This window comes from Hipposideros armiger, unplaced genomic scaffold (assembly GCF_001890085.2).
Source record: "Hipposideros armiger isolate ML-2016 unplaced genomic scaffold, ASM189008v1 scaffold_608, whole genome shotgun sequence".
Classification (NCBI taxonomy): Eukaryota; Metazoa; Chordata; class Mammalia; order Chiroptera; family Hipposideridae; genus Hipposideros; species Hipposideros armiger.
The window spans coordinates 126774-138460 of record NW_017731958.1 but is presented as its reverse complement, the minus strand read 5'-3'; positions in this window follow the sequence as shown (position 1 = coordinate 138460).

Below are 11687 nucleotides of genomic sequence, written 5' to 3'. Positions count from 1 at the left end.
TTATGGTAATTTCTTATGACAGCAATAAAAACTAAGACAGAAAGTAAGCCACTATTTATTACCAATGACAGTGAAAATAAGTGGGTATTTGGACAGTTTGCTGTTAATTGTTTTTGGGTTACTGGATGCACACAAAAATTCTCTATATAGAGAGTTATAAATATTTAGGACTGTTACCTTAGTGTCAAAATGTCCCCCAAATCCATGCCACTTCATAATGCCAAGAAAATATAATAGGTCAAATTAAGGGGAACCAAATGACATATGAAATACTTCCCTTAACATCTAATTTAGAAATTCACAATTGTTAATACTATGAAATAACAAAATATATATAAAAATATAAAACATTATTTGCAGATGATTGTGGATATAAAAATCAGAAAAGTACATATAAAATGTGAGAATTAATACAAAATTGACATGAAATTTAGCAATTTTTCTAGATTGTGGTCAATACGCAAAAATTCACCAATCTATTTTTACAAGTAACAAGTGCAAAATGTCATTTGAAAAAGATGGTAGTATTTACAATAGGTTCAAGAAACATAAAATACCTAGCAGATGACTAGGTATTTGACTCCAACAAAGGAATACAAGATTTCAACTCAGGAAAGCTACAAAAGAATACTGAAAGTAATTAAAAAGGATCTGAATGAATGGTTATAGTTTGGAAGACTATATTGTAAAGATTACAATTCTACCCAAATTGGTCTATAACTTTCATGCAAGAGCAATAAAAATATGAGTGTGTATAAACTGTCAAACTGATTCTAAAATGTATATAGAAATATAAAAGCACAAGAATAGCCAAGATAAATCTGGAAGAAAATAAAGAAACAAACTTGAGGACATACACTATTAGATATCCTGGTTTATTATAAAGTATCAAAAAATTTAGGCAGGGTGGTATTTGTACAAAAATAAAAAAATAAAACAAGGCAAAAAATAGTCTACAAACAGATCCACTCATGTAAAATCACTTAGTGTTTACTGAGTTATCTCTGTAGTTTCATCTTTTACATACTGTCATATAGTTCGAATTATACAGTATGTTGGCTTCTTTCACTTAGCAGTATGCAATTATGAGTCCTCTGTGTCTTTTTGTCACTTGATAACTCTTTTTTTTAAGTGCTGGATAATATTCTATTTTATGGCTATACCACAGTTATTTATTTATTCCCCTTTTGAAGAACATCTTTATTACTTTCAGTTCTTAGAGATTATGAATGAAGCTAACATAAACATTTATAAGTAGGTTTTTGTATGGTCACAAGTTTTCAACTCAGTTGGGTAATCAACTAAGAGTGGAATTGCTGGATGATATTGTAATTATTTTGCTATGGCTGCCATAGCAAAGTGCTACAAACTGAGTGGCTCAAAAATCAGAACTTTGTTGTCTCACAATTCTGAGGTCTAGAAGCACAAGATCATGGTGTTGGCAGGGTTGAGTCCATCCAAGTCCCTATGAGGAAGAAGACCCATTCCATGCCTCTTTTGGTGTGTTGTCGGCAGCCTTTGACATTCCTTGGCTTGCATAAGTATCACTTTGATATCTGCCTTTATTCTCACATGACATTGTGCCTGCATGCTTGTGTTCAATTGTCCTTTTTTTTATAAGGATACCAGTCATATTAGATTAGAGGCTCATCGTACTCCAGGGAGTATGACCTCATCTTAGCTAATTACCTCTCATGGTCCTATTCCCAAATAATTTCACATCCTGAGGTGCTGGGAACTAGGAGCTCAACGTATGAATTTTTGGGAAACACAGTTCAACTTATAACATATGGTAAGGCTATATTTACCTTTGTTAGAAATTGCCAAACTGTCTTCCAAAGTGGCTGTAAGATTTTCCATTTCCACCAGCAATGAATGAAGGTTCCTCTTACTCCGTATCCTCATCAGCATTTGGTATTGTCGGTGTCGTGGACTTTAGCCATTCTAATAGGTAGGCGTATAGTGGCATCTCGTTGTTTTAATTTGAATTTCCCTAATGACATATGAATTTGAGCATCTTTTCGTATGCTTATTCTCCATCTCTATATCTTCTCTGGTAAAGTGTCTGTTCAGCTCTTTGTCCATTTTTAAATTAGGTTGTTTGGTTTCTTATTGTTGAGTTTTAAAAGTTTTTTGTGAATTTTGGATATCAGTCTTTTACCAGATAGATGTTTTGCAAATATTCTCCTTATGGCCTGTCTTTTCATTTTCTTAACAGTGTCTTTCACAGAATAGAAGTTTTAAATTTTAGTAAAACTTTATAGTTTTACTTCCTTTTGTAGTTTTAGAGTCAAGTATTAGTATAATACTATCTTCATAAAATATAATGGCAAGCTTGTAGATATCTGAGTTTTTCTCCAATTGTGTAAATCTACTTAGTGTATAGATATATTCTCGGGAAATATTGGGTTGTCTGAAAAGTCATGACATATTTTTTTCTATGTTTTTCGTTGTAAAAATGCATCATGACTTTTCCTACAACCCAATAGGATAAATTCTTCCAGATAGCTAAGCTACTTAAAAAATAATATATTTCTCATGCAGGCTGATGTTTTCTGATGTATGTAGAATCCTAAAGCCTTATAATATATTAACAATTTCTTTTACAGATGGTAGAATTTTTAAAGTATTTTTGTTTTATGATTTNAAATAGGTGTGAGGTTGATGAGTGTTTTGGGTTCACACTTCCTCACTTAGGTTGCATCTCGCCTTTTATGCCTCATGGTACCTAGTTCAATGTTTCAATAAACTCTTGTTATATTATTTTGATTCCTTGGTCAATTTCTTTGTTACCCAGCTTATTCCCATTGAGTTTGAAATGGAACCCAATGGAAATTGTCATTTCTGTCTACAGCCACCATTCTTCCCTTTTCTCATTGTGTTGCCATCATGAAGTTTGAATGAGATAAATCTCACTTCCAGCTACAAGAACAGTCCTGTTTCCAAAGGCTAATTAGAATTATTGCATTCTCATTTCCCCAGTAATTGGCTCAGGAATGGTGAACCAGTATATAAAGGCTAAAGCTAATCCAAGCATTGCAGTCACCTGGGTTTCCATAAGAGTAAACTCTGGTCTTTTGTGGATGATGTAAATCAGTGGTTTTTCAACTTAATGTGCATCAGAATCATCTGGCAGACTTGTTAAAATACAGATTTCTGGGCCTCATTCCCAGAATTTTGGGGATCATAGGTGGGGCATAAGAATTTTCATTACTCTGCTAGTTGAAAGACTACCCTCAGAACCACTGTTTTAGGGCTTTGCTACTCAAAGTCTGGCCCACACACCAGTGCTTTGATCTCATTTGTGAGCTTGTTAGAAATACAGGGTTTTGAACTTCAAGACCTATTGAATCTGATTTTCAACTTAACAAGATTCCCCACCCAGGTGATTCACATGCACATTAGTTGAGGGACAGACACATATTCTCTCTCCGGCTGTCCAAGAAACAGATAACTGGTTACTGCTGCCAGTCATTCTGTGACCGGAGTGTGGCAAGCTTTACAATGAAGTTGATGATAGAGGAGGCAGAAGGGAGATAAGGGAAACACTGGGTCTTTAGTGAAATTGTTAATCTGGGTTCACTCTTGTCGTAACTATAGATTTTATTTTATTTTTTCTTGGACCAAAACTCCCCTTTATTGTTAAGGACATTTTGAGTTGGAATTTCTATTTCTTACATATTAGATATAAAAGTCTCTGTCAGGAAAAGTCTGTTGTTTTAGATTAGTAAGATATCACTGTTGTATTATTTTAAAGCTTATGAGTTTATTTCCCAATAAACTGGCATATCAACAGCACAAGTATTTAATAGCAATAATTCATATTATTTTCTATAAGTTAAAACTGTAATAAGGGAGAGACACACAAGAGGATAGATAATTTCCTCAGGCAGCTGGGCTAGAGTTGAAGAAAACATAAGGGAAAATAGAATTGAAGACAAAGAAATTGCTTGAGGTGAATGTCCCTAAACTCAGACCATATGCATAACTGCACACTTCAGCAGAGGGGAAGAAAAATAATAATACTGATATTCACAGCCATTCTTTGAGTTCTTATCATGTGCCAGACATTGTGTTGTTTCTTATACTTTATCTCATTTATCATCATTTACAGCAGATGATATTGAGGACAATCCTATGTAGTAAGCATGGCACTCTTGTCTTATTTATTATGAAACAGAAGTTATGAGAGGTTAAGTAACTTGACTAAAGTCACACAATCAACAGGGTTATACATCACATATACGGTAAGTTCTCTCACACGATAGATGGGGTTACTGTCCCCAAGGAAAGAATAAATCTGGGGAGTTGAAATGGTGTAACTTTTTTTCCTGGGAGGTATTATCTTGGGAGAATGATAAAGGCAGTGTAAGTTAGTTAGGTGTATGTAATTTTGGGTTTAAGGAATATTAATTATAAACCTTTTTAAAGTAGGAAATGTATACTAGCTCATATAGATGTCTAATATCTGTTCTTTAACATACAAACTATACCACCCCCACTTAATAAATTTATGNATTTAGATTAAAATATGTATATTTCTATGCATATATCTTAAAATAGTTGTCATTATAATGTAACTCTAAGTATGTGTCAGAGTTATTTTTCTCTCAAGGTTGTATGTATTACAGTATTTACCAAGTAATTTCAAACTTTTTAATAAACATTTTTAAGGAGAACTAATATTCTATAAGACATTTAAGGCACTTCTAAGTTTTTTCTGTTGTAAACAGTACTACAAAAAAAAGAGAGTCTTTCTAAAATTTGGCTTTAATTTCTTAGACTAGTTTTCCTCAAGAGAATTTCTGGTCAAAGGATAGAAATACTTTTAAGTCTCCTAAATACAGATGGCAAATTATTCCTCCCAAAGAATGTACAATTTGCTCTGCAAAAGACAGTGAATAAATCTCTTTAAGTTGTACTATAGTTGATACAGGTAATTATTATTTTTTTTAAAATCTGTAGTAATAGCAAAAGCATATTTTCTTGAAATAATTTATATATCTTTGATTACTAGTGTGGCTAACTTTTTTTATATAAACCTCCTATTGTCCACAATATAAAAATTAAAGATTCATAGTCTTTGTCCATTATTCTTTTTAGGTTTTAATGTTTTCTTTATTGATTTAATGAGGTCTTTATATGTGAAAGCCATTTGCTGAACTGCTTTTTCAAATTGCTTTGCGAGAATGAGCTATTAAGATTGGGCTGTTGCTTTTAATGAATGGGTACTATCTAAGGTGATGGATAAGCATCATGCAGTATATCTCTCAGTCTCAGAAATAAAATTATGCAGCTTCTGAATGCTATATTATTAGCCACTGCATATGGATATTGATGATGGCTTTGTTACTCCTATTTCTTTAAGAAGTTGAATTGAACTTACAGACTATCATTACTATTGTATAAAATATTATGGTATTTTTCTTCTAATGGTATATTTAATTTTATCATGTATTCTATTAATGTCAACCATTTAATTTATGAATCAATACCTGTTATAATAACATACACATCTGTAAGTCACCTCAAATCCTGTTTTTAAGAGAATGAGGGTACAAAAAAAGCAACCCCTGATTAAATAAACTAAACAAACTAATATGTGATTTCAATAGCTATTGCTGAAGCTTTTCTCATTTTCATTTAAAAAAAATCTTATACAGAGCTACATTTTATGTAATCAAATTAATTGAGGTTTCCTCCATGACACCTTCCAGTCTTTGTTAAGCTTAGGGACTACAGTAAAGTAAATGAGACCCTGAATGCTGAGTGTGCACAGATGAAGAGGGGAGGAAATGGGGAGTGGATCTGAGATTTCCCCGTTCCATGCTGCCTTTCTACTTGTGACAACAGATTGTAAGACTCTCAGGCTCCACTGTATGGGTATGAACAGCGCCTTTTGCAATTGTAATTTGACAGTTATGAAAACTTGTGCCACAATTAATGGAAAAGCCAATGAATATCAGCCTAAACAAATAGATTTCTTTATTCACCTAAAACAAGTATAAAAGTAGATGTTTGACATATCTGTGAAATCTCTTGACCTTTTCCCTCATGGCTGCAAGACGGTTGCCACCTTCCCAACCATGAAATCTGCATTCCAGAAAGCAATGCAGTGAGAGAGAGAGTAGCACCAGCAGAACTCCACTTGAATCTCGATGGACAGAATTCTGTGACATAACTACCTTAAGCTAAGGGTCAAGTGCTTATGAGTTTTTGTTTCTTTGTTTGTCTTGTTCCTTTGTTGTTATCGGTTTTATATCCCACACATCAGTGAAATCGTATGGTTCTCGAAGTTTTTCTGTCTGGCTTATTTCACTTAGCATAATAATCTCAAGTTCCATCCATGTTGTCACAAATGGCACTATTTCATCTTTTCTTATGGCAGAAATATATGGTGATGGAAGGAGAACTGACTCTGGGTGCTGAACACACAATGTGATATATAGATGATGTATTACAGAATTGTACACCTGAAACCTATATAAACTTTAATTGAATGAAAAAAAGAGTCAAGTGTTTGTTTTCTCTAGTCTCATAGTGGAAGTGAGCAAGAGAAAACAGGGATGCCAATGACTGCTATTGAAAATATGTATATAAAGCCACTTTCTAAATTTTAAGGTAATTGCTTTTTTCTCATTCAGATTATAAACTCATTTAGGGTTGGTGCTATGCCTTTTTATCTTTTTTTTTGTCCCTACAAAATTATCTAGCAAAATATATAGCATTAATATTTTTAAGGTAACTATTTAAATTTCAGAATAAAAAATAAGTAAGTTATTGTTACTTCTGAAGTGTATACTTTTAGAGGGAGATATAATCTAACTTTATAAAATTATTTTCAGTTAGCAGCCTTAGCAATCTGCATTATAATCACAAAACTATTTCCCTAAGTATTTTACTCAATAGATGAGAATGCAGGTGTACACACGTCTCAAATGATGCTAAATATTTAGAACTGTGAAGAAAATTAGATTACTGGTTCTATTAGTTTTGTTTTTGAGTAACAAATTATGTAATTTAGTAGGTGAAAACAACACAAATTTATTATCTCACAGTCCCTGTGGGCCAGGAGTCCGGGTATGGGATAGCTGGCTCCTCTGCTCTGTATCTCACAGGGCTTGACATCAAGGTGGTGACTGGGGCTACAATCTCATCTGAAGTTCAAAGACCCCTTTTGTACTTACTGGTTGTTGGCAGAATTCAGTTTCTCATGGTTATGGGATTAAAGTCCCAGTTTTCTTGCTTATTGTTGGCCAGAAACTACTCTCAATTCCTGGAAGCTATCCGCAGGGCCTTACCACATGACTATCTCCCTTGGCAGTACACAGTATGGCTGTTGGCCTCATCAGGGCAGAGGAGCACATCTCTGCTGCGCTGAATTATTCTGACTTCTGGAATCACTCCATTGCTTCTAGTCTCTTTAAAGGGCTCACATGATTAAGTCAGGCTCACTCAAGATAATCTCCCTTTCGATTAATGTTGGGAGCTGGCTGCACCTCAGTGTCTGACATGGCCAAGTGCACCGTTATTGCGACAAATTCTGAAGCTCTGACTGAAAAACAGATACTGCTTTACATCTTGAAAAAAATTTAAATTCCCCTTTGGATGCCCCCAGTAGGACGAAGATCTGACACCCCTTCTTATATTGGTTGTTTAGTTTATCTTAACTGAATAAGTGAGTTTTAGACATATTGCAATNTATGCACACCCATCTGAAAGGATACATATATGTAGCCTGAGAGACACAAAGACTCATAATCAAATAAAACTAGATTCTAACTAGTTTATGTCTAAAGAAAGGATATCAATTAGAAGATTTTTTCATTCATGGCTTAAAAAATAAACCATTCATCAAAATGTTGGCACTGCCATTCCAATCACCGTCTAGTGGAAAGGATTCAAGGGTTTACAGTGTCCCAGTCCCATTGGCAAGATCAGTCCAGTCTCAGCTGGATGCCCTCATTACCCGTGTTAATCTCCCCGATCTCATGCCTGACAAGCAGCCATCTGAGTAAGAACTGGCTCTTGTCTAGATCTGACGTCATGGTTATGCCACCCCTTGGGAGAGGCATATTTCTCATTGTAAATCAATTAAACAACAGCATGACTTTATGTATTAGTCATTTCAGCTTTGGGGAACCCTCTTGAGAAATGAAACCCCTCTCAGTTTTCTAATAAAATCAAGTGTTTAAGTTTGTGGGGGCCAAGAAACCATGGTAAATGTGCAGAGTGCTAATCTGTAAAATGTCATAGAACTCACCAGGCCTTCCTAGGGACATCCAGAAATTGCTCCTGATGATGCGTATCTTTTATTCCCCATGTTAAACTGGCACATAGCACAACTTGCTTTGTTTATCATCACTGATAATAACAGCCCTTGTATTACTTGAGTTATTTCTTGAATGACAACAAGTTCTCACTTCTCTGTGTAGCAATAGCTGGAATAAAGTCTATAAGGAAGAGATCATACTAATTATTGTTTCAAAATCTAATGAGATCCATGAGAAGTTAAATGACTTTCTTTGTTTTTGTGTGTGTGTATGAGTGTGTGTGTAACACCATTTCTCTATGTTTTTACTTCTTTAGAAGATTTTAATTTTAAGAACTTCTAAGTCACTTATAATATTTCTTTGTTTCATAACCATTTTTTGGAGATTATTTACACTCTTAAGTTACTACAAGTCACTTTGCAAATTATAATTTGTGGGGGATTTAAGGAGGAGTATTGCTTGAACACAAATTCCTGAACTTTCTCTTATCTAAATGCTCTATCTGGAGAAGCTCAAAATTCAAAGTGCTTGTTTCTAGAATCTTTGAGGCAACAGTCTTTGCCAGGCTGTCCTCAGAGAGTCAGCAGAGAGGTGTCTTGTCTGCCTCACCTGAGTGCTTTTTATTACTCAGCTGAGTCCATGCAAGCAGGTACCTCTCTGCTTAGGGGTCATAAGTCACCCCAGGATGACTTTTCCTGCTGCAATAAAAGCTCTTATCTCATTGTTTCATTTGATATGACACATATCAACCAGCTCTTACATTTCAGATAGCCAGGAGGGAAAATTTATTTCAATTTGCAATTTTTGAAAGGCTTAAACATTTACTTTGTATTTAATAAAAGGTAAGGTGTTCTTTCTGAAAAAGTAAGCTCAAACCCTCTAAACAGTTTATACCTTAAACTTTCATTATATACTTTGCCCTTTTCCAGTACAAAGTGCTGGGTAATATTTATCCTGTATCCACCAATAGTGACCACGGTGACAAAAATTAGTTTTATTGGACTCATAGTAGTTTTAATTCAATAATAAAAATCAATTCCTTCATTTAAGCAACAATTCTAAAGATGGTGAGGATTTGTCTCCCTTTATTAGAATGTTTACTGTCAGAAAATAAGGACTGGATTTCTGGTATTGTGGAACACTTTTTTTAAGTGTTCTCCCTATAATTCTATTGATTCATTACATATTTACTGACCAACTACGTGTCACTTGAGTTACAGTTACATATGAGTCAACTGAGAATCAGACATGCATCATAAATTTACTTTTAACTTAAACATTTGTAGGTAACATTCTGTCCATCTCTCCCTCCCTTAGTAGTTGTAGATATGTGTATGATATTTCCTGCTTTTCATTTTAAAAGATAATGGAATGATAATTAGTTTAATTATTTGGCAAAATTTAGCATTTCTGAGCTATTTAGTGAGTTATTTGGGAAAAAATAAAATTCATCTGAAATGCATTTCAATTTGCATATCTTCCAAACATTAAAGAAGGTTAAAGTGATCTGTACTATCTTTGAAATATTTTATGTCTTTCTATTCTCAGAAATAAAGTGGAAAATTGTTTGTATTTTCCTTGAAAAAATTCAGCTTAATTAACAAACATGAATTCAAAAGTTAAACATTGAGGTCTTACTAATCTATTCTTTGTTCTAAAATATGAAACATCTCTCAAAATGGAATTCTGTACTTTCTTCCATCTTCTATAAAAATCCTATCTATGCTTCAAAATAGTTCAAAATTACTCCCTTCCTGAGATAGCTTTCTAACTTGCCCTGCTTGAGTTTGATTGTTTGTTTTCCAGACAAAAAGGAAATGTTCTATTAGGCAGAGGGACAAAACAGAGACTGTGTATCCACAGAAGCCCAGATAAGAAAGTGTTTCAAGGAGAGATTAATCAACTGTGTCTAATACTTAGCTCTGTTTAGGCAAAGCTTTTGAGGGTTATTCAGTTTTAAAGAACATGCGCTTCAGAGGCAATTATCTGTTTGTGGCATCATGAAACCACTAATTGTAATTACAAAATTAATATCAATTGCTAGTAATAATTTTAGTACTTATAAAATTAAATGAGATCAAACCATTGAAATAACTATTTACATCAGTCTTATATATAGTGTTTTTGTCTCAAATCTTACATTCTCGTCTGGCCTCCCACCTCACTTCTGCAGGAAATCTCAAATTCCCTTAAGATTTAGTCAAATAGAGTCATTGACAGAGAATATGGGTTGGTACATTTAAGGTTCAAAACTATAAATGATGTGCATGTGGAAGTCCTTGACTGTTGAATATAGACAGTTAACCTCATCATATTACATGAGACTCTGAGATTAAGGGAATGTATCATGATTAGGATGACAAAGTTAGTAGCAGTGAGACCAATTCCTTTGAAGTCCAGTCTAGTGTGTTCTTTACATAGAGTGATGCAAACAAAACAGGAACTCATTTCAGCCTCTCCTTTGTTAAAACAAGCAGGCAAATAACAACAAAGAACGCAGAACTGCCTCAACTCCAGTTCCCCAACTGACCCAAGGAATGTGGATTCTTACTGATTCTATCTCCTAATCTCTTCTTTCTCCTCAGTTCACTCTGAAATTGCTCTTTTCAAGGTCACTAATAACTTCCGTTTTGCCAAATCATGGTTATTCATGGACGAGCTTCTCCATTTCTCCACAGTATTACTTCTCTACTGCATTCCCACGTGTGGTTAATATTGCCTAGAATTCTGCTTCCTTGAGGGTTACCTCATATTCTGAATATAAGCATGCATTTCATTGGTATTTTATCTTTGAGTTTAGCATAACTTTGCTTTGAACACAGCTTCGATGTGATGCTCACTCTGTAAGAAGTATGGTTTTACTGTACAAGTCATTGTTTTTGCTGGCTTTATGGCCTCACACCCAACTGTAACTGAGAATAATGTCTGAGTATGTACTCAGGCTGTGCTCACACTACTTTGTGATCAAAACTCCTTGATTGGGTACTTTAGATGTCTAATCAATAACCACTGTACAAATTTATAATTAATTATTGATAGAACTTTGATAATTGTACTTTCTTCTTAAATATTCAGTCATATAAGAGTATGTTTTTATTTTAGATGTACGTGTACATAGTTAAGCGATATTGATTCCAAAGAAAGTATGCTCAGTGGGGTTGAACTCTGGGCAGGGGACAAAAACCCTTATAACCGTAAAATGGTTCAGTTTTAATGCATCTACTCTTTATTATGGATTAAATTGAACTGGCATTCTCAACTTAGAGAAAATTGTTAAAAAGTGGACCATAATGAACAACCTAAGTTGCTCTGATTTTGACTGGAGAAAGAAGAGCAAAAGGATGTGGTTTTGGTTTGTATATTTCACCTTAAGTAAAATTTAATTTTCCCTAGAAGTAATATTTCTTCTTTGTG